General features: G+C 32.9%; 1 protein-coding gene across 2 annotated transcripts in view; it reads right to left on the bottom strand.

The window, feature by feature from the left end:
* Nucleotides 1-21,788, bottom strand: part of LOC106661487 (acetylcholine receptor subunit alpha-like) — a 356,838-nt gene extending 335,050 nt beyond the window's left edge. For both annotated transcript variants that reach the window (XM_024229480.1, XM_014384928.2), the window contains exon 1: nt 21,709-21,788. The gene's annotated coding sequence lies outside the window, so the exon portion shown is untranslated. The remainder of the gene's footprint in view (nt 1-21,708) is intronic.
* Nucleotides 21,789-27,571: the final 5,783 nt, after the last annotated feature.

Below are 27,571 nucleotides of genomic sequence, written 5' to 3'. Positions count from 1 at the left end.
TACCCAGTTTAATCTTGATCATGTTGTATTCCGAAACACAGGTGTGTACGGCAACACCCGCGGTCACTAATGTCGATTTGATCGCGAAGATACAACCTCCGGATGCACGTTCCATCCGGCTGAGTGCCGATCTCTTTGCAGGAATCCATATTATTGGGTGATTCGGGACCAGCGGACACGAATGTTGAATGTTTCAAACAGTAGAAAGACATCAAATTTTGTGACATCAAATCCGAATTCGCAGTTTCCGTTTTCATTCCATGTACGTTATAAGCCAGGATATCCAGCATTCTGTGTTTTAGCTGCTATCTTGCCCGTCCGAGCTTGTGGAGTTCGACTTGCGTGAAAGTTGCTCGTTCTCTCGTGGTCCTGACTCATAAGCAAATCGTTTGAGAGACTCTTTAATGCTCGTACTATCTACTGACTTAACTCGTTTTCCTGTGTCGTCTCTGGTGCCCTTCGATAGAGAAACGTTTTCCGGTGGAGAGTTCATAGTGCGTTTATTTCCTTCTGAAAGCTGCTGTCTACGTGATTCCTTAGTTGTTTCTTTTATTGGCTCTCTAATTATCAGCTTATCGTATCTGATTACCGCATATTTGCCGTCCGCCCGTGCGTTTTAAAGTTGGAGGCGCAGCATTTTTCTTTTTTCCCGTGCCTGCTTTGGGTAATCTTGTAAAATTTTAGTTCCTTTCAATTTAGCCGACTGCCTTAGGATCGATATTTTTGTTTTGTATTTGACCAGCTCAATTAGGATTGGTTGCCTGTTGTCTTCTTTGGAGTTTCCCAGTCTCCTTACAAAATCGAAATCATTTGGTGTGATATTCAAGTACATTTTTTCATTTATTATGTTGCATACAATAAATTCTAATTCATTTAAATTTGCAAATGTATGCGATAACCCAAAAAGGATTATGTTTTTTTTTACTTTCTTCTTTCCAGGGCGCATACTCGTTCGTCGACGTAGTTCATTTTTTTCTGTTTCGTTTATATGTTTCTTAATATCTGCAACAATTTTATTTCTATCTAACTCCATTTCTTTACACAAATCAGCTCTCAGAAGTTTCAACTGTTCCATAATCTCCAAATTAAATAAATATATGAATTGAGCGTGGCGGAATGTTTTCAAATTATTGTTTCCACACCAGTGTATTTGTTTTTCTTCTCAATCTGGCTCGTTGATAACTAATACTGGCAGAATTGTAAATACCTAGATACTAGCTACAATAATAGAAAAATGCGTACGCACCTGTTGCTCCCCTCTTTGCCACGGAACGGATATCCTCACTATTTCCCGTAGAATCTATTCCAATATCCAATTTTGCAATTACAAATAATCATTAATGACTTATTCGTATCTCGATACCGCTTTAATAGCACTTTTCACGGCTACTATTTAATTCGTATGCAACAGTTTCTACTCCCGTAGGACACTGTTAGCACCGATTTAAATCAAATTAATGCAGAGCTCAAATTAGCGTGACCGTTCTGGACAGGCTTTCAAAGTCAACTCAAAGTGAACAATTTTATCATTTAAATCATTTAAAATTATAAATATTTGTAAAAAATGGTCGAAACTACAAATGTTCGTTATTTAAATAATCTTATATCTTCTTTTGACCGTACTTATGTCTCTTTAGATATCTTTTGATATTTATTTAGAAATCGTGAGATGCGGTCTGGTGTGATGTAGGTGCCAGTTTATCGTGCCAACGTTTCGATCTTTATTGAGGTCATCTTCCGGCTCAAAGTGTTTGTCTTGTAATTTTGCCATTCTTGCGTGTCGTGTCGAGAGTGCCCATTTGATAGTTTAACCATCGCGTAGCTACTCAGTCAAAATAAATTGTTAAAAACATTTATACATAATAAATTTAAATCTTCAAGAAGAGATACGTCAATCCTTGTGTACATGAGATGTTGTGGAAAGGGAGTGTGTTTATATAAATGCCGATTAATATTTTCATATGGGTTTCAAAATGTGATTTGCCATATAATTTAACTGGTACATTTTGCACTTTTATTTACTTTTTTTAATAGACAAATACAAAGTAACTAAAAATTAAGTCGATCTTTCATAAATCATATCAGCTCGAGACATAAACAATTTAATCGGTTTAAAAGAGACATAAGAACGTGTGGTATCAATGTCACCAGATCTGACTCAATATTTGTTCATCTGAAGTGTGTTTACCCACGAAAAGGAGTGACCTTAGAAACACTCGTCTTTTCTCTCTGGCCGGTACATCGCGAAAACGTTTCTTTTTATGATCAATAGAAATAATAAAAGTCGAAAGGCTGGTCGATATTTCCAAATCGTAGGTCGAGGCCAAGTTTCCGTTTTAATCACGGCATAGGGGGTGAGACATACAATTTCCTGTACGTTTCGTTTCAGTCAAGAGAGAAAAGGGAGGGAATGAGGTCCAATATTATTGGTTTTTCCCAGGTTCAATATAAACAACTCATAAGCCTCTGAAGATATTAGGCCCTTTGTAAGAAGTTCCGTCTTTCGCCAATACCGTAAGAACTACCTGAAATCTGCTCGAAGTCCCCTAGATATCATTCTTTATTTTCATGTTATTGATCATTTTTAATGTTCGACAAACCTATTATCAGTAGATTTAGAAAAACCTGTGACATATTGGCCAGCCAGTTTTCTTGGCTTTTAATTAGTCAACACAATTTCCATCTTCAACATACCTTATTTGAAAATCAATTTATATTTTATTATACATTGTTTCAATAATGATTTACAACAGGCAATCATACGACTTGACACCCAGTGTAATAAAATTTCATTCATTAAATATATAACTCTAGATTGATAATTATGTATTAAATTTTCTTACTATCTATATAATTTGATAGTGGATTTAGAGGGTCAAAAAGGGTATTTTGGAAGCAAAAATAATCGTTTCAATACCATAACAGTTGTATTTGTTTATGATTTAATCATGGGGAGTGAACTGTTAGAAACATGTAACACAATGTTAATGCGTACCCACTTCGTTTGAGATCCTGGACGTCATTAAAATCCTTTTGGGGGGGGGGGGTTTATAACGAACCTTCTATAAATCATTGTGCCGTCGAGCGAGATTAGTTCCACCGGTTTGTGAAATCTTCAGCTCAATCTGTACCTTGAAATGGATAGATGAAAGGGAGGTCGAAGGGTGGATTTTATCAAAGAGGTAAGGGTGGGAGACTGATAACGGCCAAGACCTGATTTATAATTGCAACTGGGCGAAACCTCTTCATTACAGGAAATTAACTTGTCCAACTAACTTCGTGGGGGTTGTATGGCCAACTTTCGCCGACTTATCTACACTCAGCGCCTTCCACTTTCAGTTATTTACCTATTTTTGCTTAACGTAATGAAAAATACTGCCTGAGTGGTTGATCCTTTCAATGTGAAGCAAGCTGTTTACGAACTGATGAAGAATTTGTTTTTAAATACCTTTCTATCAGTTAATATTATCATCTCTAATTTATACATTGGAGTTGTATAGACTGAAGAGTTTATTAAACGTTACAATTTCAAATATAAAAGAATATCAGGGTAAAATAATATTACTTTTAGAACAAGAGGTATAGACACAATAAAAAGTAGACGAAGAAGTACTGGTCTCGGGAGTTTTTGATACTTTTGATCTGTATAAACCCTTTCCTAACAATCATAAATAAAGTTATACCGACAGTTGCAAATGGCCCAACTAGGCATGATGTTCAAAACTGACTCTCAGATGAGTGACGCTATTTAAATACAACATACATATAAAAAGTAGGAACATGAGATCAATGCCAAATTTGGTATGGACTAGATTTTATTAAAAACAATGAGCGAAAATACATTGTATGGGTATTACGGAACTGAAGAAAACATGAACAACTTTTAATTTTCGGAGGATAGATGATTTGTGGCATGTGGAGCAGAGTGACTGGAGTCAAGGAGAGTTGCACCAATATTAAAATTTTTCTAATGGTTTAACTTAGTGTAAACGTACTTGTTTTAAGTAGAGGTAGTATGGCTAAAATAATAAATTCATGTTCACTGAAAAAATTGGTTAACATGCATACTTTTCCACTTTATTCGATGGAAATAATTATTTGTTCAAAGTTTTAGTGTCGTTGTTAGTTGTAATAAATTGTTAACACAAGAAATTTCGTTAGTTCAAACCATTATAATAACCAAGACATTATAAAATTAAAAAATAAATATTAATATTCCTTCGTGTTTGTTTGTTGTTTTTTTTTGTTTTTTGTTTTTTTAATACATAACCTGAATGGGCGTTGGACTCATAAAAATCATTTACTAGCAAAACATTACTATATTATACTATATTACTTTTATATATTATTTTATTATGTTTATTATTACTTTAATCTATTTAAGTTCTGTTATTTTTTATTTGCTACTATGTTATATTGTATATGATAAATTTTTTACTGACTGTTGGATATCGTTTCGTTGTTTATCTGGATGTTTTTAAGATGGAATTTTTAGAATGACTCTGCTGATTTGATTGTGTTAGTTAATATGGTTAGAGTACATATTCAAGTTAACGAGTGTAACTTTTGAGTATAATTCTAAAGGGTCTGTAAATTATAATAACTTTTAATATTTAATATGTTGGTTTTTAAAACTTAAATTTTATTGATTAAAAATTAATTGGAGACATGGCATGTGGAGACGCCATGAATAGGATATTTGAAGTCAAAGAAAATTTGCGGGTAGGCTAGGTACCAAAAAGAGCGGAAAAAAAGGAACACTTTTCCGTTGAAACCGGCCCACCTGATGGATCAAGATAGCAAGGAGTACAGGGGTGGGTGTATTTGGCCCTGGAACCAAATACTCAGAGCCCATGGGAAAATACACAAAGAATAGGACACATAAAGAAAAATATTATCTTCCAGGCCGAAGTTCTCGGAATTGAGAGATATATTTTTCGTTAGTTCTACCTGAACAAAAAGTACAAAAATAAAGACATAACTAACATAATGTCAGTTAGCCAGACAACTATCAGAGCACTAAGCTCAAACATTATTACCTCAAGCATGGTGCTTAATCGCAAAACTAAATAAGAGAATTAGGTATGCAATATATAGTTACACTCTGCTGGGTCCCAGGACGTGTAGGAGCCCTTGCAAAGAAAAGGGCTACTTACTATAACGCTGATAATTTGGCCCTTTGGTGACTTAGGTATTTACACTACGAGTACCTTAGACAAAACGTCAGAATGAAACTGAGGAATGGGTGAATTCACTAATGGACCCAAAAGTCCAAGAATCTTCTAGCGCACCTACAAACAAACTAAATAGAAGGAAGTGCTATGAGTTGTTTAACGTAACCGCGAAAGAAATTCTGCTATTGAGGCAGTGTCTAATAATCAAAATCCTTGATGAACTAGCACTCTCCAGTGTGCTGTAGGTGCATAACGGGAGATACAACAGCTCTCAAACCACCCCTTTATGACATCTTAGGATGATAGACTTGTGGAACAGGTCGAAATACACCGGTAAAAATAATAAAAAGTTCCTAAGGCTGATCCTTGGCGGGTATATGTTTTTTATGAGTTCAACAATTAACACCAATCTTTAAAAATAGTTGCATATTAGCCATGGTACGAATTCTTGTGGGTTCAAGTTCAAATTGGGGGTTATCGGGAAAAAAGGGCCAGAGGCGACGGTGGGAATCGAACCCACGACCGCGGCGTGAGAGTCTCTCATGCTAACCACTCGGCTACCGCGGTCCCCTTAAAAATAGTTACAAACTGCATATTCAGTACAAGTACTGATGAGCAAAACCGCCGAGTTTCAACCTTGGGTGGGGGGGGAGATAGTCAAGTACTTATGATAGCTATCAGTTTAAGAGGGGTGACCAAAATTTTATTAATGCTTAATTGCCTTGGAGCGGAAGAAGATAATTAGGAATAGCAGAACTAAACCAACCACCATCCACTTCGTCTGCAAATACATCAGCACACATTTTCTTGAATTATGAGTAAAAGTAATTTTTTTATATATTTTTTAAGACATTTGTTTTACTTAACAAGTACAACAATATCAATTGTTCTCTTTTCATTTTATTTGATTACCGTTGTACGTAATTATTTTTGTTTAAATATTTCATGCTCTTTTCAAATTACTTATCTATACGGAGCAAAGTAAAATGTACACTGTATTGGGTCATGGCTTACAAAGTTATTACAGTTGTGAATTCCGGGCAATTAAACTTCACAGTAAAAGCGCTTTTCAGTTGGTAGAGCTACATTTTAGATTATTATCACACTGTTGAACTGTTCGTATTTCACCGCGTACCCTCTAAGAAATTACAGCCTTCTATGCCGGCGAGTGACGGAAAATAGTCAGAAGAAAACTAATGGGGTCGGAATGAGCCGGTTTTACGTCCTGCCTAAGGCCTTCCCAAGGCGGTCAAATCACTTATTCAGGCGAATACGAATTTACGACCCCAGCCCCCGGCATCCGTCTCAATAACTTGTCTTTTTATTAACTTTTAACATTGCAGCGCTCATTCGTCTACGGCTCTTCATCCCTCTTCCTTCCGTAAGCCGCATTGACGTAATGGAATGGCAGGTAAACATTACTACAAGATTAAATTTCGTGGTAAATTAGACAATATTACCATTTTTGATAGTAGAAATGATTGACACTGATAACAGTATAAGCAAGATTTGGTTAATGACATCAACAAAAAATTATTGAACTTGCCCTGGGTATTATATCCAATCAAAAAGCGTTTGTGCTTCGCGCTGTTTTCGGTAACTAATAGGAACAGTTACTTCCTAACTAAAGATAGATTCACCATGCGTTCTCTGACTGAAATCAACACGGTTTTTGAAAGTGTCACAAAACGCCTAAGATATAAAGAAGTAAAACTAGATATAAGGGGACGCTTTAAAAAAAATTAAAATAAATGAGATGGCTATAAATAAGAAAAAACTCAATTTTGACAGATCTTGAACGTGTTTCCACGGTATGATCTTAATACGTAATATATCCGCTATAATATGCAATATGTCCCACGAGAGACTGATAACAGAACCGAAAAAAATTAAAACACAGAAAAGCTGAGGTAGATTCAAATTTAATAAATCGATCGGTAGATCATTAAAATAATAAAACAAAACAAACAGAAAACAATCAAGGAAGATGAGAAAATAAGAAGAAATGGATATTAATCATAGAGATTCTACAATAGATCTATATAGGTCGCAGTTTAGTGTAGATTGGAATCGTTACGTGACCCCCCTCAAAAAATGGAGAATTTTGGAAATCATGTAGAATAGTAAGCTAAAATGCTGCTTAAAAACTAGCAACCTCAGATTTTATATGAGGTATTCGCGCAAATTGTGCTAATAGTGTTAAGAACGTAAAAGTCGTCAAATTTATGTCGTCAAGTTTGGTATTTCGTGAGCCTTTTTTACATTATGCTGTCGTTTATATAATAGATTTAAAAAAAGAATAAATTAGATCGGAAAATTTATATTAATATTTTAAAGAGAGAAAGGGGTTTGGTTTTAGGATTATCTTCAATTCATTATATATTTCTCGCTGGAAAAATGGCGAGTTTCGCACTGACATATAAAGGTCTAAAAACAGTTAAAAATGATGATTCATTAGCAAATTACGAAATTACATAAATTTCCTTTTATTACAATAATTTATAATAAAATTTGTGATTTTTTTTTAATTATATATTATATATTGAAAAATGGCAAAAAGGAGGGAAAACTCAAAAGGTGGGGTTGAGATAGGAAGTTGGTGTCCGAGTGGATCGAGGTCACGATAGCTCAAGTGGTAGAGCAGCGGCGTATCAAGCCGAAGATCGTGGGTTCGAATCCCGCTCGTGCCATTGACTTTTTTATCCCAACTAAAAACCTTAATTAATTGTAATAAATTAATTGGTCAAGCGGACCACGAAATTAGTGATTTAATGAATTATATATTATGTCGAATTAAACACAAAAAGTTTGTTGTTTTCTTGTTGTTTGTTGTTCGTTTTTTTTTTTTTTTTTGTGTACGTACGTAAGAGGTAATCTCGAAATCTACTGGTCCGATCGGTGATTAAAAACAGATTTAATCTATCGACGAATAAATGTAACGCCGACATACACCCCCGACCTTTCACGACTCTTACAGAGTGATTAGAGAAGGATGCCTTACTTCACTAAAATCGTCCACAGTCAACAGTAAAGATGGCGAAGAGGGATTAGAGAAGGATACCAGACTTCACTAAAATCGTCCACAGCCAACAGTATAGGTAAAGATGGCGAAATGTGGAAATGCGTCTGACAGATCAATTTAGTAAGGATAGGCAGACCAAATTACAATTTTGAACTGAGGTCAATATGCTTAAGTTTCATTGTTTTTAATAATAAAAAATGCGTAGTATTTATTGACCGTTAATTAGTCATTATTTAGACCTTCAGTGACCTACCACACACAGACCGCATTTCACGATCTCTTTGGATCGGATAATCGATTTTGCACGTATCAAATTGCAATCGAAAAAACCCAAATACCATGAAATTTCCCTTTTTTTATTTGAGATGATAAAGTTCTCTGTTGCCCCGTTTACAAGCTGTTGCCGATACAAGCGCCCTTTTACTCGGATACGTGAATTGAACGGATCCCAGCCCCTTCACTCACAACGTATCCCAGTTCGGAATACATCTGCTTACATTATAACGTAGGTCGGCCAAAAGGAGTTTTCGATGAGGATGAATGGCTTAAAAGCACCCCGGGATCCGCCGATTCTAGAGCATTCTTCAGTTCTCGAACTTTTTCCCTTCCCGTCTGTTTAAATGAACAGGACTCACAGTTTTTTTTTTTTTAATCTTATCCCCTGAAAATATAAAACAAAAGTTTAAGTTTGAAGTGTTTATGTAGTTTATTTTCTTATTCTTCGTAACTAATTTTTATAATTAGGGGATAACATACATAACATATTTCTTATACTCCCACACAGAGAATATAAGAAAAAATATGTTAACTTACTTATATAATTTATAAATAACAAAAGGTGGATGTAAGCTTTGTATTACCTTGTATTGTAAAATTATCACATTTTGTAACAATGTAATTTAATTTATGCTGGGAGATGTTAATAAATCACTGTAAATAAACTAATAGCACAAACAAAACTGTTGTAAAATCAAAAATATAATGCACAAAAAGGAAAAAAAACATTTTTAAAATGAAGCCATGTTGACTGAACATTTTCATAAGCCGTCCTTTAAAAAGGAAACAATTTTGAACAAGTAATTCAACTAAAATATACAGCCTGTTAAGTCTTAAAAATCTGTTTCAATATTGCCTTTTTTACATGTAGTTAAAGAGGTTGAAATTAATTTTAAAAGATGTTCTTTTAAGTAGCCGCAGGGTTGTTTTTCCTCAGGTTGAATTATTTCAGGTAAACAGCGTTTTCCCGTTGTCACTTAGTACTTTATGTTTTTTGGACTTTGGCGCATTCGATAAATATTTTTACTGTGGGCTCCATTATAAGTCCTAGACCACACTTTTGATGAATTGACTTTTGCTGTTCACTCTAGAAATGTTCTCGGAACATCTCTAAATTCAAAAGGATTGATCTAAGTTGGCCTGTTTTGCACACTTCAGCTTCCTCATTGCCCTTATTTCTGGTATGTGCTTTTACCCATTGCAAATACATCCTCCACCTCAATTCCTGTAGTTCTTTAGGATGTTCGACTAGTGGAATATTGTTGCGGCAGTCTAATGTCCGAGTTGTGCTACATTTTTCCCGAGGTTGTTATTAAAGTTCTCTAAATTCTTCCTTGAAGTGGCTCAGTTACTCATTCCAATATTTTACGTATTGGTATAAATTGGAGTGATGTTATCAAGGTATTATGTTATTTCATAATTTCCTCCACCATATTCAATTGTGCTATCATCTTTATACGCCAATTAAAAGGACCCAAAAATTATATTAAAATGTATGCAATGCGGTGTATATTTACTACCAAGAACTTTCTACAGATTTCGAATTTGTTACCGATAATCTCTATTAAGTTTAGGCGAAACTCGCTTGGGTGTCTTTTGTCTGACTCTGTTCTAAGGTGTTATTCAACAAAGTATTGGTCTTTAACTTAATCTATAAGGCAATCCCTTCTTCTCAATAGGGTGAAATCCATCCTGCATCTTACTTCTTCTCTAAAGTTCTTTGTCGACTAATGCCATTTGTTTTAGCTCTAAATCGATAGGGGCTTCTCCTGCTATGACATGTTGGACAGTAGAAACTTTTTTGTCTTTCTGTCCGTGGCCGCAACGGTTAAGGCGTTGACACGGCTTTTATCATGATAAGCGTCCCGGCCCTAAATCATACTTAGAAACGGGCTTTTTCTGAATTAAAAAATAATAATAATAATAAAATAAAAACACCGACACTCCAGGGGGCGAACCCCCATTAAAAAAACTGATTTTTGCACATTACTCTGCCTCTCCAACGCGTATACTTAGTACTGCAGTATAGCTCCTGTAAATCATAGCTCTTTGACATGTTCGATCTTAGTCTGTAACCCGCCATTTAATACTTCAATTATTATAATTATGTTTACTTTTTTAACAGCGACCCTAGCAAGTAGATCTTTATCCTGTTCCTTTTATTTTCTAAAAATTGGATTGCATTTAGATTTTTCCGAGTTATAAAATTTGTGGCTGCCCATCGTTTTACTATACTAAAGCGTATAGCATTTAGGCGCATTTTCCGCTCAAATTTCTATTTTTCCTGACGTTATGAGGAAAACATCACAAGTGCATAAATTTCAGCACCATCTGGGAAAGGAAGTTTTAGAAATGGTCAAAGAAGATTGCCTTGCGAGAATTTGGTCAATTGTGTGAATAATTTGTTTGTTCGTGAAGTTTCTGACTGTAAAGTAATTTCATGCTAATTGGCATAAGTTCCTTGGATATTCTACATTTCTGAAATGCTTTTTGATGTGTGTCTGTCTATTTGTGTGTAAGTTTAAGCTGAAAAGAATGTTTTAATGCTACTTTATAGGATATGTTCTTTTAATAGAAAAGCTCTTCTATAAATCCAGATTCGATGCAACTCAGAGTAGATTCCGTGATGGGGAGGAATTTCTATCCCCGGAAATTTCTTATTCCCGAGGTTTCTCATGCGGCTCCGAGTTAGGTCGGCCGATGAATTAGACATGAGACGGCCGATGTGGTTTCTTGATGGTTTGTCGGGAGAGACAAGGGGATGAGGAGAAAGGCCGCAGGAGATCTACGCTTTCCAACTTTATTTCGCCACTTTTCCTTTTACCGGCCCAAATATAACAGATGGTCAAGTTTGGAAAAGCACGAAACTCGTGCTTTTTGCGTCTTGGTAGGTAAATCAGCTGAAATATTTATAATTCGAATACGGGCGAATAAAGTAAAGCAATTTCATAAATTAAGTTGGTTTTCGAATAACTTTAAATGCAAATCAATGGCCTTGTCACGTTAAATATATGAACTTTTATTAAAATAATATAAAGATATTTTTTAAACGGATTATCACGAAAGGTCACACGCAAAGGTTAATAACTTCCGTACTGTGTGATATGTGTTAAATCTCACGACAAGTAAAAATTATAGCGTGCCATTGAATGAAACGGAATTTTTATCATGCATACCAGATCAAATAGTGTCATTAATTCCAAACACATCAACTCGTCAAACCTTAGACATTAATAGGATGAGGCAAAACCTGTCGGGAAGAGGAAATGGAACAATTTCCCTCCATTATTACATTGAAGTTGGCAAGGGCGTCCAGGCCTTAAGTCTTTAAAACATTCGATAAATCAGGCAAATAAGTCATTATGTGTAACATAAATTGTGCAATAGAAGTAAAAAGTGTCTTATGGGTTTTTCTTGAATTTAAACGATCTTATTGGAGTAAATATTGCGCCAAAGTAAAAAAAACCTTTTTTGGCTTACATTATTCATTACGCCCCGAACTTTTATCTTTCCGCTATAAATTGAAGCATTACATTAGATTTTATTTTATCTACTTTCTAGCAAATACGATGGTCGTATTTTAAATGCAAATCTCAAGTTAAAAGGTTTCTTTTTCGTTCAGATCCGCGCAATCACCACTTCTATTGAGTTTCCAAGACCATGCTAATTATCACGCACTTATTTGAATTTCAAAGATTTGATCTTTGCTGGCTCCTGATAAGGACTCGATTCTTATTCGGGAAATAAACCCGAGAGGAATGTATAAGTCTGAAGCTATTATTGTGGGGCAGTCCATTATCTGCTAGGACGCCCAGGCACGTATGTATATTCTTCATCTATTCATCCATTCAAAAGAAATTGAGTTTTCTTTTTCATTTTATCCGTCTACCTCGTCCGGGTAACCTCGTTCAATCATCTGCTGCCTATACCCCATTACGGGACTTCCTCTTTTCAATTTTCTTTTCTCTCATTCCAACCGTGCACACGTTTATGTAACTTCTTTAATTCAATTTCTTCACACAACAAATACTTTTCTATTAGAAATCTCGGTTGAAAGGAGTTCGAGGAGGAGAATATTGTTTAATACGATTGCAAATAGCATATTTTAGTTTTTGTGAAAAATTGAATAGCACATTTTAAACTTTATTTTATATGACAGAACAATGTCTGAATTGGTGTTGTGTGTAAATTTGCGTTTGATTAAATCTTCTAGCGTCTCAAATTAAATTTCGGATAACATCAGTGAAAGCCCGCCTTCACAGACGAATCATATTACAAAAGAGATTTTTTCCCTTTGTTTTTTTTCGACATAATTAAGGAAACGTTTGAGGTGATTGCCCTCTCTGTGCTTAATCCTAAATAATTCTACTTTTTTTGCCCCTTTCTTAAAAGTTACCAAAGAAACTTGAGATTTTTAATGAGGCCGAGTAACTCGGGAAGTGAAATCGTGAAATGAAAATAGGGAGACAGTCTTTAATTCAGATAACGGACTCACTTCCTTCATAAGGCTTCGCCGTTGCACGTTGAATTTGTTCTTTCACCCTCTACGCACAGATAGCAAGTATCTTGAACAATGAGTCTAATTTTACGTAATTAAATAATATATATTTCTATGAGAAAAAGCGACGGAGATGATCAGATTAAGTGGATTCAATAATTCATAAAATTACAGCGAAACCATAAGAAATATGCTTTCAAGTCCTACAGATTTGGTTTTAATGTATTATACCAATCTATTATGTAATAACATAGTTTTTGTTATATATATGCAATATTAAATAAAAGATAATGTTTGAAAGGACATTTTTTATCCATAATTTTATTTTTTTATTAAATTGATTTTAACAATTATTACGTTATTGTCTTTAAGGGTTTTTTAATGTGAACTGTATTTCACTCTCAAGTTTCTCTGGGAAAGACCGGCGCTGGTTAAACCATTCGGCAATACAGATGCAAATTCCGGAATGGTATAACTTCAGCGCCCTACTTCCACATTCATTCTGCTTATGCCATTCAACTTTTTAACATTTACTATTAATAATTATAATCAATACATTTTTTTGTTTATAAAAATAAATTTATAATAAAAGACTAGGCTGTATAATTTTGTTGGGTGGTCCTAAGACTTACTAAGCAAATATAAAGTAAATTTGCCAGGCGGAGAAAATAAGACGGCGATTTTTCTTTTTTTTCCTTTTTTCTTTAGACTTTTCTTCCTCGAAAATTGTCCACATTTACCTGCATCTTATAATAACGTTTTTCTAAAATAGAGAAATAATAATTCTTATGTAGCATTGTCGAAGAGAACTTATGAAATTTTAACAACAATTTGGTTATTTGTTTCTTAATTGTTTTTATTTTGTAACATTCCACAATTTTCATAATGATTATTTACCATCAGGAATACATTTCTTAGTAATTGAGAAAGCAGAAACTTATTTACATTTTGGATGAAAAATTTCAAATTTTCTTCTAGCATCATTTAATTTAAATTTCTCCATCTTAGTTAATGAGCCCACAACAAGTTCATACTTTTTTTTTATTTTTCATATTGGAATTTTGAGGTGTCATTAATTATAAAATAGAAACAACTTAAGCATAAGCTTATAATATTTTTAAAATTTAGAGCACTATCAAGTACCCATTTAAAAAAATTATTTACTCAAACAATTTATCATCTAAGTACTCTAGAACTAATATTTACATTGTCACTGTTAGAAGAGAGAAGAAGAAAACGCTATTAGAATTTGATACTTCGAACTAATGTGAAGGTTTTCTAACATTTCTCTCAACAACTTAGCTTATTTTAGAAAGATTAAACCAAATTTAATGCTTTCATCTACTGTTTATTAACGTTTTTAATTATTACCTTCTGCTTAAAAAAGAAATGATTTGTGAGGTTTAAATTTTTCTTAATACTTTTGAGTTCTATCAATACTATATTGCTATATTTTTTAACTTTTCATCTAAACTCCATGCATGTCACAATTTCCACATTTCTTCTACTTATTTCTAAGAAGATTTTGTTCTACTCTAGAGGTTGACAGTTAGACATACATGTTAAAAAGCAAAGCGGTTTGAAATTTTGCCAAATGTCTTTTGCAGCAATTAGAACAGTACTTAGTATCATGTCACTTCAAGTAGAGAGGTGTATTACAACTTCGTGAAAACAGTATTTGTCAGCAGTTTGGTCAAACTCATTATCTCTGGCAGGCCCGTTTCCACTGTTATTCTAGCCGCTGAGGCTCGGCTCATTTCCACTGGAAATGGATCCTTTTTAATGATCTCACTATTCTTGGTAGGAAGTTGATGACATCTCACGGAAATGAAATAACATTCAAATTTAAACGTGCTTTGCGTGATGCTTTTTGTTTTTAAATTACACAGAAGGTTTATTTAAGTAAAAACGTGTTTGGCTACATGTTGAATGCGAGAACTAACTTTAAAAAGTCTATGTAGTTCAAACTGTACGTTAACTCTTAATCCACCCAGTTAAAAATTATTTTTAATCCATTAAATTTAGTGTCTGATTGACCAAGTTACTTCTTTCAATTCATTAAGGATTTTAGTTAAGATAAAAAAGTCAATGACACGAGCGGGGTTCGAACCCACGACCTTCGGCTATATACACTGCTGCTCTACCGCTTGAGCTATCGTGACCTCAGTCCACTCGGACACTAACTTCCCATCTCAACCTCACCTTTTGAATTTTTTTATCTCAACTAAAATCCTTAATTAATTGAAACATATTAATTGGTCAAGCGGACCATGAAAATTAGTGAATTATTTTTAATCGATTAAATTTAGTGTCTGATTGACCAAGTTACTTCTTTTAATTAATTAATCTTTTATGTAAAGTTTTGGTTGAAATGAAAAAGTTAGTGTCACGAGCGGGATTCGAACCCACGACCTTCGGCTCAATACGCCGCTCTAACCACTTGAGCTATCGTAACTTCGATCCAATCGGACATCAAGTCCCTCTCTCAACCTACAACTTTTCAAATTCTCCCTTTTTTTTGCCATTTTTCAAATGTCGTGTAATCAGGATTCGTTTCTCGTCTACATATGAAGTGGCCATGGGAAGCTTTTAATGAAGTTATACTTCGTTTTACTTATTAAATCCATTATATTTAGTGTCTGAATGGACCAAATTACTTCTTTCAATTAATTAATGTTTTTATGTAAAGTTTTGGTTGAAATGATTTTTAATGTCTTAACAACATTTTTATTAATTTTAAAGAGTAAGAATTTTGCTTTTTATATTACAAGTATTAATATTTCTAATAGGACGTTACAATTAACAAGTTAATTAAATGATGATTGTGAAAACTAAAGTGAGTGCTTTATGAGTTGGATTGCTCGTGTTGGAATTTTTTCATACTTTGGCCTTTCCCCGATAACTATGGTTTGTTAATATTTGCTGTACAGAGATTTCACGGAGAGAAAAGGTGTTTTTCAATCTGTTGTGAATAAATCTATTAGCATTTCTAAGATAAATGGTACATAAATCCACAGTTTTGTTTTTTGGTTGATCCACTAATTTTTGGACATTTCGAGGCAATTTTAATTTCTTTGATCACTCTGTTCCGTTTACTTTTGATGTAAGAGTGTTTCAGTTGTGTTTTCAACGCTTTCCTAGGAGCTCTGCAAATTTTTGAACATTTACTTTAAAGGTCTTAAAGTCTTAGGTTATTTTTTTTCTGTTTATTTGTCCTGTACGATTGCTTTAGTTGTGCTTTTACCTTTTCGAATCTTCAATGGTTGAATCAGGTAATATTTTTAATGTAAATATTATAAGTAAAAGTTTTTAAACAATCGATAGCATATGGATTTGTTGGTTGATCTGCCAATTGATGCAATTACATTAGCAATATTTACGTCTTCGATTACTTTGGCCCGTTATTTTCGGTGTAAGATCTTCCAGAGGTATTTTCAACTTTTCGAATCTACAATGGTAGAATCTCGTAACTTTTTCATTATTAATTTTCAATAAATTAACAATATTTGGCTTCGATGGTTGCTCAGTGAATTTTTAAATATTTGTCAGTTATTATGACATCACTAATCACTTTAGTTCGTTTATTTTTGCTTTATGAATTTTCCAGGTGTGTTATAACGTTTTTAAAATCTTATGATTTTGTATCTGGTGTCTTTTCTTCTATAAAAGTCAAATAAATTAGCTGTATGTGGCATCGGTGGTTGCTCTGCGAGACGTGAAACATTTTTTTTATATTATATATTATATTATTTTATATTATTATATTATTATACATTAGTCATAGTCCCGATCTATATCCTTCGTTTATCTTTTCTGTACAAGCCATGCAAACATGTTTTGGCGTTCTGCTATTTTCAGTAATTAAGCCTGGTATCATTTTACCTATAAAAGTCAAATAAATTGATAATAATTTGCTATGTTTGTCGAGCTGTCATAAAAATTTAACCTCTTTGATCACTTTGTTCCAATTATTTTCGCTGTACCAATTTTCTAAATAAGTTTTAACGTTTTCTACAATAGGTTTCACCTCCTTTTAATGGCGAATGTTAGATAAATCTATAATCTTTGAAAATTTTGATTGATTTACTAATTCTGAACATTTGTTTTCAATTTTAGCCTTTGATACAATATATTGTCCGTCTATTTTCAATCTACGAGCGTTTCAGGTGCCTTGTAACGTTTTTCTTTTTATTTTGTTGAATCCGGTATTATTTTCCCTTTATATACCAAATAATTCTATAATAATTTAAAATGATCATTACTAAATGATTTAATAAGATTTGGATAGGTTCCTTGATAAATTCTCTGAATATTCTTTAACACCTTTTATTTATGAATAAATTATACGTGAATATTCTGTCAAGTTAAAATGAAGTACATTTAACATGTAAGGTCATCACTAGAATAAATTAAATTATTCAAATTTGTCGTATAGGCAACCGAGGAGTGTAATATTACTGCGGGACTACGGTTCAAAATCCAGGTAAACCCACCGGGACTTTTTAAGCCCTAAAGCAAATAATCACTACGAAATTATTCAAGAAATACCCCTTGTTCCCCGGCCCTAACTATTTTTTAGAGGTTTCCTCGAGGGGATGAAACTCCACTCGAACGCCCAATCTCCAGGACGTTGGAAGAAATAAGTCCTTCGCTCGATGCCTCCGGCCCCGCCCAAGAACGTAAACGTGTAATTGAGCTTAAAACCCAGTTTCAACTCTTACCCTCGCAACTTCACACGAGTTTAATTAAACATTCGCCCGTCGCTAAGTTCGGCATCGTGATTCCTCTTTTATGCCCCTGCAAATAGTTTTACAAGACGTTTAATAGAATCTTTTCAGGAGAGTTTTTACAATTTCGGTCTTGTTGCTCCACACAGGATAGTTCTCCGGGAGTTCCAGGGTTTAATCTTGGCCCGAAGAATGGAAAGGGAAGCTCCCAACATTCCTAAAGCTCAAGGCTCTTTGCTTTTGTTGAAATAACCCATTTAATTATGATCATAACACTTCTAACTAGAATTTAATTGCAAAAAATATTAGAATTTGTAGACTATTAGGATAAAATAATTTTGTATTATTGCAATATAAAATAAATGACTTATTTTTCAAATACAATTTTACCTCCCCTCTTATATTTAATATCAGATTAAAAATTATATCCGACTAAAAATAAATTTTAAATGAGATCTTTACCAAGAATAGCACTATACGTGGTTTTGATGATGACCCGAATAAAGGTAAAAACTTCGGCAATAAAATGAAAAATGTGTTTTCCTAAAATATATCTATATCTAATTTATTTATTTAGTAATATTACTTGTAGTGTTCTTACTTCTCACTTTCTGGTTCTAATTTTCTTGTCTAAATTATAATTAATTAATGTATTTTTTTCAATAGAAATGGTAAATATTGGATTGTGTACATCCAATTACATGTAGTCAGTTTTAAATATTTAAATAAAAATTAAATGAACAATCATAACAAACAAATATATTTTAAAGCTTGCAAAATCTTTGTTTTATCAGGTTTATTTACGAAGATGTATAGAAAATTTTTCAAAGTACTATTCCCTTTTCTTGTTTTACAGTACGTCTTTGTTAATACTCGAATTCCGGGGTTTAGCCGGATTAACAGACAATACAATTGAATTAGCGAAGAAATGGAAAAAGAAGGTGATGTTAAAGTAAACAGGAGCAAGAGAAGAGAGAAGTGATGGAAAAGTGGCATTATCAATCACTCGTGGGGAATTCGAAACGACTTCTCCCGCTTCTCCCTTGACAGAAAAAATACCACGAATCGAAAAATACATAAAGGACGTCGACGAATATCTGAATGTTGGAGAAGGAACCGATAGTATATTTTCATATATGAGCCAATCCGATTTACATAATAAATTGGAAAAAAATGGCTAGAATTTATTTTTTAGAAAGAAATGTGGCCCTCTGATTTAGAAAACTAAAACATTTACTCCTACGGATTTAGAATATAAAAATTACTCCAATAGCCAATTATAATAGGTCTATGAAAAGCAGTGTTCGAATTGCCAATAAGAAAGACAGCTGAATTAATATAAAATATTTTTAGAAATTACCGCGACCAACGGGGATTTTCTGTGAATCTAGAAAAATCTAAAATAATTGTGTTTACAAAAGGATGCAGATTGTACTCAAGGGAATATGGTGCTATGGCGTCGGATTGAGGTCATAAACAGTAATTAAATATCGTCCTTAAGATTTTATTTATTTTTTTGGGGGGGCAAATTCTTCCTAAAGGTTTCAGCTCACCTTCGATCGCCTGATATCATGTAAAAATTTGGAAATATCAGAGATGTGAGAGTTTAGAAAAATTAATAACTCTGTTACCTGGATTTGAGAGTGTACGAAATTGAAGATAAGTTCTGTACATGCACAAGGTACAGTACCTAGGTACTAACCGAAACCTAGCTCATTTCTTTGCTTGATTTCTATTGCCGACCTCTTATTAAATTTGCTCGCACTCCGAAGTTTTATACATCTTTTCAGTACAGCAATTCAATTTTTAGATATTCTCGCTTGTTCACAACAATTGTTTCGATATTATCTATTCTCCTCCTCTTTCGCTTTTGCTCTTTTTCTGTCTCTCTCTCTCTCTCTCTCTCTCTCTCTCTCTCTCTCTCTCTCTCTATCTCTCTATTTCTCTCATTTGCAATCTTTCTCTTACTCTTTGTAAAAAAAAACTATTATCAGGGCAGCATCACTATGACGGAATGACAGTTTCCAAGATGTAAATATTATCTTTCTGGATTGTATAAGTAGAATTTATTAAATAAAGCTTTATTGTTATTATATTAAGTATATAATTTTATTTATTATTATTTATGTAAATTATTTCCACTTTTAATTGCACAAAAATTATCGTTGTTAGATTTCTCCATTTGGTCTGCGAGGATAAGCAGGCCGAAAATGATCGGTAAAGACCAAAATTTAAAAACCTGTTCTTCAGTGAGACTTTTGTACACTCTGAAAGTGTTACTCTGAAAGTGTTTAAATATGCAGAAAAATCATTCCAGTTCAAACAGTGACCAATTCTACGTTCGTATTTTTCATTATACGGATTATTTGATAAAAAGAGAAGAAAGTTTTTATTACAATACTGTTAAAAGCTTTTCTACTTGTTTGAATTTTTTTTTTAACCCGGCAGATGAGAATTTTTAACTTGGTTTTCCTAACAAAAGGTGTAACCAGCCAATTTAATTATGAATTACTATGAACGTTTGTTCGTTAATTTTTTAAAACGTGTAAAAGATAAAAAAATATTATTTTTAATAATTGGTTTTCTTCATTTTTTTAATTGTATTAATGTTATAAAACATGATTTTTTATATTAATTTTAATATGAGAATAAAATTTAAAATGTATTAATCGCATTTAATTATTATTTTATTTTATTATAATACTGTTTGCCTCTATCTCTGTACCATCTTCCTTTTTTTAAGTAATTACATAATTCATATTACTTTTTTGTATAAAGTGACATAAAATATCCTAAAAAATGAGATACCCAGTCAATTTGATTATTAATCAATATAAACTTCTAATTGGCTTATTGTTAATATATAACTTTTTAAGTCACACAGAAAGGAAAAATATTATATTTATTTATGATTTATAATTGTTTTATATTTAATTTCAGATAAACATTAACAATTGATTCATTACTTTTAATTATTAGCTTTCTAATCGTATTAATTTTATCTTTTTATATTTTTCTTTTTTATGTCAGAATTAATCCAAACCTTTTACACAAAAAAAGTTAATACTGTTTTTTTGTTTATTCTATTTATTTTATTTATTTATTCCACATTTGCAGTGCCAGATTACTTTTTCTAATACTTTGTCGTTTTTATTTTCATTTTGGTTATTACCTTCGAGTTTATACTTTAATTTATTCCATTAGAACCATCCACAATGTTGCTTTAATAAAACGACTGTGATTGCCTCATTAAATAGTTGGTATGCAAAGAGCAATCTTTCAGTTCGGACGCATAAAAATGTGCATGTGCAAAGTTTGTCTTCACTTACACATTCTCAACTTAAACAGTGCTGTATTGATTCCATTACGCGGTAAAATTTATCTAACCGAAGTTGAAATATACCAGAGATATTTGGCCCTTTTTCAATTTGTAGAGACAAGTCAATCACAAATTGCCTTTCTATTTTTATAATAGTTGTAATTTGGTTAATAAACGTTGAGGTAAAAATATGAATTGAACGAAACAGCGTTTACAATTGAATTAATTGAGCAAGTAATCGAATGTCAATCAGGTCAAAACTCGTTTATTTTTAACTTTTGTACGCTCCTTAATGTTAGACTAATTCCTAAAAATAGACAAATTTCTTTTGACTGTTTAAGCTGGATCATTACTTTTAAACAGTACAAGTTTTATGTGGTAAATTATGAATAAATTGTTTTTTATAGATTTAATATAAACATGTTGCCTTGGTTATTTAATTAAATAGTTCTGTTTAGTAGACTAAATTATATTAAATTTAATAGACAACCTTCTGTGCTACTGTTTAGTAAGCATTGTCTCTTTTAGCAATAAAATCTCTAAACACATTGGTGCAGATTCATAAATACTTTACTTTATTTTCTTTATAGAAGTGTTTGAGATTGTTTAAAGTTTTTAACGACTGGAATTAAAGATTGGATTTTATTGGAGTATTTTTGTTTTGTGTTTTTTTATTTTATTTTCTTTAATACCTTATACGAGTCGAGAGGTGTTGACCACCTTAAGCCCCGATGTCACAAATCACTGAACACGCGGAGGCGGTCGTTCCGGGATCCAAGGGCGAACTGAAATGATGAGGGGGCGGCCTGGAGCCGGCTCAGGGCGCAGGCCTTTCGCCCTTTCTCTATCTCAGCATCCATCTCTCCCTTTCCCTTTCTCCCTCTCTCTCATTTTCACTCTTTTCTCTGTCTCGTGCTACCTCTGGCGAAGGAAAACATTTTTACCCCGGTCCCACGTTCGGGCGGTCATGGACAAAAGAAGCACCAAGACGAAAATTTATCGGTTCGACGTTATTTTCTATTAGGCCGTCAAAAAATAAAAGCTCTTCGGATATTTCCCCCTTAAACATTAAGCGCCAGTCAAACGTTATTTTTAAAATAGTTATTTATTCGCCCAAATTGGATATACGAGTCGTTTCTTTTTTTCGGGTTGGATTTGTAAAACATGAGGACTGTTTGAATTTTCCTCCCATCCATTGTTTTACAACACATTTCCCGACTCCTAAATGGATCGATGATAAACGTTTCAATAATTTAAAACACAGTAATCAGAAGTAAGAACGCATATCAAATATTGAATAATACTAAACTTATCCAACTTTAACTGACAACTTGAACCGGTCGTTCACTAAATATGACGCCCCAATCAATTATACAAATAAATAATAAATCGAAAATCCTCTGCATATATTAATTTAAGATTATTTGTGAAAATACTGCAGTAAACGAGTTATTCCAGGTAATTGAAAAACTGGCCTCTGATATCAATTGACCAGCAACGACAGGCACTATTTTCATGATAAAACTTAGAAAAAATTAGAGATGAGACTAATTAGAAAGAAAACGCTCAGTTCATTCGCCGACCTATCAAGAAATATATCCGCTTTATTTACACAGTGAAACTAAATTAATCATTTTAAAAGGTTAACAAATATTTTGACAGCTTTTTACAATCTTGAAACCTAAAATTTCAACTACATTAACAGAAAATAAAAGTAGATATAACACCATAACAAACAGGGCCACTTCATTCTATCAAAACTAAATTTGTTAATTTAATAGTTTATCCTATTTAATGATTATAATACACCCAAAGTCAAAAAACGTACACAAGTATTTATTTTTTTAATTTCTACAGTAAGTAGGTATAGAGATTAGAATAGTTGACTTATAACGTATTAATAATTCGTTGTCCAGCACCAACTTTTCGAGTGAGCTTTCTTTAAGCAAATAATATTTCTTTAAGAAACAATAAATTTGAGTTTAAAAAAAAAATTTTAAAGAATGGTTTTAAGTCGAGATCTTGCCAACGACGGACGTAAATTCTGTTATATTGCCTAAATCCTGGGTGTGCCGATTTCTACAATCCACAATGGTCTATAGCGGTTTAGGGCCCCCGGAAGTCTCTATCGACGAGACATAATGTTCGACCGCATACGACGGCTAAAAACGATTATTCAAGACGGTTTAGTACTCTTAATTTCATGTCATTTAATGGGGTTTTTTTCAAAGGAAGTCAACTACAAACGGTCCGTAATGTATGGGTGAGCTCTAAAACAGTATCAGAAGGCTTCGTGAAAATAGCTTAGCTTTTAGACGGCATTGAGATACGAATGATGACTATTTGTAAATTAGTATCTCGCTTGGACACTTGGATATTGAGGGGAGTTCTCTTCGCAGACGGTGAGTGGAGAAGACGTGGATACGTATGGGGTGGGAAACAACCTCCATGCCCTACCGACCTGATTATCATACAGAATGGATCTCTGACAGCGTAAAGTCCGTTGAGGAAGTTCTTCTGAAAGCTCTGGTTCCAACGCTTCATTTATTGGGGACAAGTTCGAGTTAATTCATGTAGCTCGACTTGTCACCTATTTGGAGGATGTAGAGATTATTACAATTAATTGGCCAGCACTTTCTCCTGACATGAATTCTACAGGGCACTTATGGAACATGATAAAGAGACTACTTAACATTGTTCGTCGCCTCCAACAAACATTGAACAAATTCAAATCGCTCTTGTTGAAGAATGGGATTCGTGTTTCTCAAAATCCGGTCGCTGATTTAATCGATGCCTATCAGACTTTTTTATCATCAGAAGTTAGATAGATAGATAGATATAATGATTCAGGGTATGGTATACTGCGCCCTTTAAGAGCTATTGTATCCCCTGTGCTCTGCCTAAAGCACATCGGTGAGTCCTATTTCATCAAGAAACTTGATTAATAGGCCCGGTTTCAGTGGTTGTAGTTCTTCTATGGTCACATTGTACATCCCAAAACACTTCCTCCTGCGGGCTAGTGTAGCTCCGCAGTTTATTAGTAAGTGTGTTGGTGTCTCTTCTGCTTCTTTGCAGAATCTACATGTGCCATCTTGGATTATTCCATTATTATGTTTTTATCATCATTAAATGATTTTATGGTGTTTTGATGGATTTTCTTTCAAATCATCATAATTAAATAATTTTTATTAAAACACATGATTATCTCATCTCGTTTAATTTGGTTTACATAAAATTACAAAATATACATTACAAAATAAATATGTTGTAATTTAACAATGTAATTGACATTAAATTTTTATGCATGTGTGAACGTACATCAATACTTCGGGAGGGTACATGTCCAATTCAACAACAAAGACCCTATTTCTCAATGTCTGATTCTCAATTTATTCGAGAGATTCTACTTTTCAGGTTACTTAAACCTTTCACAACTTTAACCAAACATTTTACCCAACATTTCGATTTTAACGCTAAACCAAAACATTTTCTGCTCAAACACATTCTAAAAGTTATATTTCCTACAATTTTTCATCTAAAACTGGAAAGAAAATGCTGTCAAAAACATTTTCTAATACAATTAAGGTTTTTAGTTGAGATAAAAAAGTCAATGGCACGAGCGGGATTCGAACCCACGATCTTTGGCTAGATACGCCGCTGCTCTACCACTTGAGCTATCGTGACCTCGATCCACTCGGACACTAACTTCCCATCTCAACTGCACCTCTTGAATTTTCCTTCCTTTTTGCCATTTTTCAATGATATTAATTATATACCATATTAATTGGTCAAGCGGACTTCGAAATTAGTGAATTTAACATTTTCTAATGTAAAAATATCATGTTAATCCTGTACGATTTCTCTCTAATACTTGAAAAACTTGTAGCATGGTCATTTTTGACATTTTCGTTTGTCTATTCTCAATTTTTTTTCTGTCAAATGCATTTCAGCTTTTCGCTTGTTTATCAATGTGTTTTGTTATTTTTGTCAGTCGTGTTTCTTTCTCTGCTGAATACAAACCATAAGAAAACGCATGCCGTTGCTTTCACTCACCCTGTTTATACCCTTGATCCCCAGGGTGAGTTTTACCATCACCTATCTTCAACTACTTCTATACATTTGACCAAATATACAAGTCTTCACATTAACACCTTAACCTTAATAACATTTACCGTAAACAAACGTTGATTTATCATTTAAAGTAAAATTACAGTAAGGTCGGAGCATCAATAAGAAAATATAACGAATCACGGAGAAAAACGTTGCTCTTTGATACAACGAGGAAAAAAGGCGGGGTATTAAAAAACACAGTTATAATCAGCTGTTTGATAGATTCAGATCAACAATAACAGAAAGAATCATATCTAGAAAAAAAGAGAAAGAGACTGTCCAAAAAAATAAAGAGAATGGGTGGTGAAAGCATAAAATATATTCTTAAATAAGAAAAAACGAGCCTTGATAAACGATGACAAATAGGATAAAAGGAAAACGCAGTGTAGTAGGAGATAAGTTCTTCTAAACAGAAAAATATAAAACTTGGTGAATAATTAGCTATTTACATAAAATAGAAACTTCAAATAAAAAAACCTCTCCTCGATATTTGTCGAAATGAGCAAACATTAAAAGCAATGATGCTATGAAAATAAACAAGAATTTTTTTTTTTATTTGCTTGCTTGTGTAAATATTACATAACTTTACTGATAAGGTGAGATAAAAAGTTTGTTTCTTTCGAAAAATCAATTAAATTTTATTAATTTATTGTATTTTTATTGCATTGCATGGCACAATGTACAAAATTGATATTTTATTAACTAAACTATATAAAGAGATCTTATAAAAATTTAATAACGTTATTGCAAGGTGTTTAATTTTTTTTTTATTTGATGCCCTTCGTCTTTCCAAATTAAAGGCTCTGTAGTGTTCAAATTATTTTTTATCGTCCTTTTTTTTAACATTGTCTATGATTTATAAAATACTAAAATTTATTTTACATACAAGAGGTTTTCGAGACTAATAATAAATAGTTAGAAACGCAGTTAATAATATTAAACATTCGTCACTCGACATACTTTCGTCTATTGTTCTCTGAGGACATTTTTTGTCAAAATAAATGTTTATAATCTCTTATATACCTGCAGGAGACTAAGAGCAGGATTAATTTTAATCAATTATATTAGAAGGGGATTAGTTTCTCTCCTGAGAGAGGATGACAGTGCGTAAATAAAAATGGTCACCGTTTTTCACAATAGATATTGTTGAGAGGAGAGGAGTGATACAAAAGGGGACCGGAGTTAAATAACCGTACAATGGCCAGTTCCGGCCGGTGTTTCTAAAATATAACAATAACCCGTTATGTAACTGTGTTTATCTGACAGAGATGTCGGCAAATCGGCTCGAACAATTGCGACTTCCAGAATTCTTAGCTCGTCTATGTAATTAAATTTACATCTGACAACATGTTTGGTGGGAAAATAATACCTTTCCAATAGATTTCCTTGCAAATTATTTTTCCCTTATTTATTATTTACGTAATAAACATAATACCATTATAATATTATTTTTTTCTTTTTTTGTGCATAAGAAAGAAATATAATACGCCATAATTTCAAATAAAAATGTAATTAAAGTGAGCAATTATTAAACAAACGATATTAAACCTAATATAATTTTTTTTAATTGAACAAAGAAACACGGCGCTAGAGTTATACCATTCCGAAATTCCGCTCTGTATTGCACAATGGTATAACGAACGCCAGAACAATACTGTTAAAATATTTCACTGATAATTTTTTTTTATCGTTATGTGCTTAAAAGTAGTATAGTAAGATATAATTAGTGACCAACGTTCCTATTGTTTTATGTTAAAAGTCGATCAAAGCTGAAGTCAATTAAAAAAGTTAAAAAAACTCAGACTTCGTCAAGCTTTCGAGGAAATTTACTACGAATCAATAATTACTGTTTTAAATGGTTAACAGATATAAAATATTTATGTATGTATACATCTATAATGGAAATTGATGATTCGTATTTACTTAGATGCAGGAAAAAGAAAACTTGACAAAGGATCTGAACGTTTCCTTCTTAATTGGATTCAACCCTGATCACGTTTATGGTAGCTGTAAGAATGTATTATTTTTATTATATTTGTTTATGTCCATTCAATATAGTTTTGTTTTAATTTTGTTATCTTGTTTAATACGTATATAGTTTTTTTTTCACTTCTTTTAATTAGACAATTTTTTACCGTCAGTCTTGAACAGTAAAAAGATACAAAATAAAGACGAACTTTTATTTGTTGTTTAAAGTTAAACTTCAGTTTTTTGATGGGAAGGTTGTTCAACGATTCGGCACTCCAAAAGTCGATTTCAATTTAATATGTTTCTAAGACGAGCAGCGTTTTCACAAGGGTGAGTAACTTGTAGCTTTATGGAGAATGATCCGATCGCTAAAATATGCAACGAAAAGTGCAGTTATGATCCGGGACGTATGGAGTGTTTTGCGAGCAAAGGAAATTCTCAGAATATAACCCTCTTTATTATTAAGAAGAGCCATCG

This window comes from Cimex lectularius, unplaced genomic scaffold (assembly GCF_000648675.2).
Source record: "Cimex lectularius strain Harlan isolate CLEC.00 unplaced genomic scaffold, Clec_2.1 scaffold20, whole genome shotgun sequence".
Classification (NCBI taxonomy): domain Eukaryota; kingdom Metazoa; phylum Arthropoda; class Insecta; order Hemiptera; family Cimicidae; genus Cimex; species Cimex lectularius.
Note: the sequence above shows the minus strand (reverse complement) of the source record. Positions and strands in the feature narration are given on the sequence as shown.